Raw genomic sequence first — 1,315 nt, 5'->3', positions numbered from 1 at the left:
ATACAGTCAGGATACTCCCCAAATACAGTCAGGACACTCCCCAAATAGTCAGGATACTCCCCAAATATAGTCAGGACACTCCCCAAATATAGTCAGGACACTCCCCAAATTAAGTGAGGACACCCCCTGAATACAGTCAGGATACCCCTCAAAAACTGCCAGGACACTCCCTAAATACAGTCAGGATACCCCTCAAAAACTTTCAGGACACTCCCCAAATATAGTCAGAACACTCCCCAAATATAGTCAGGATACTCCCCCAAAACAGCCAGGACACTCCACAAAAACAGTCAGGACACTCCCCAAATTAAGTCAGGACACCCCCTAAATACAGTCAGGACACTCCCCAAAAATTGCCAGGACACTCCCCAAAAACAATCAGGACACTCCCCAAATATAGTCAGGACACTCCCCAAATATAGTCAGCACACTCCCCAAATATAGTTAGGACACTCCCAAAATATCATCAGGACACTCCCTAAATATCGTCAGGACACTCCCCAAATATAGTCAGGATACTCCCTAAATACAGTCAGGACACTCCACAAAAATAGTCAGGACACTCCCCAAATTAAGTCAGGATACCCCCCAAAAACTGCCAGGACACTCCCCAAAAACAGCCAGGACACTCCACAAATACAAGCAGGAGACTCCCCAAATACAGTCAGGATACTCCCCAATATAGTCAGGACACTCCCCAAAATCAGTCAGGATACTCCCCAAAATCAATCAGGACACTCCCCAAAATAAGTCAGGACACTCCCCAAAATAAGTCAGGACACTCCCCAAAAACTGCCCTCCTCCTTCCTGCCCACATAAACACAACATCAGTAAACACAAAAACTTCAAAAAAGGACAAGAAAATGTCATAAAAGAATAGAAGAGAAAGAAATCAGTAAAAAGAACAATAAAAATGTAAAGAATGAAGAAACCAAACGTTCCTTTATTGAGTGAGTTTATTATTTGTGTCTGAATGCAGCTTGGAGTCTGTGGTGTACAAAATGTTTTCTGTGGTATCCCTGTGACTCATCTCCAGACTCCTCACATCCAGCTTTGACTCCATCATATTTCCACCCACAAACTCTGGACCCGACGGCACTGGTTATGTGTCCAATCTGTGTCCAGATTTATGTTTAATCTGTTCAAATAACAGACTCTTCTCCTACACAGACAGCTGTGACTTCAGGCTCCAAACCTCCACAACAAATGTTTCAAACACTCCAAAGCGAATCCTCCAACTGCTCCGTCTACGCCACGTTACAGAAATGTTATAAAACAAGGCCTCCTCTGTCACACAGGCAGCGACGGACGGCAC

This window comes from Anarrhichthys ocellatus, unplaced genomic scaffold (assembly GCF_004355925.1).
Source record: "Anarrhichthys ocellatus isolate YVR2014 unplaced genomic scaffold, GSC_Weel_1.0 scaffold190, whole genome shotgun sequence".
Taxonomy (NCBI): Eukaryota; Metazoa; Chordata; class Actinopteri; order Perciformes; family Anarhichadidae; genus Anarrhichthys; species Anarrhichthys ocellatus.
The sequence above is the reverse complement of the archived record's forward strand: the minus strand, read 5'-3'. Positions refer to the sequence as shown.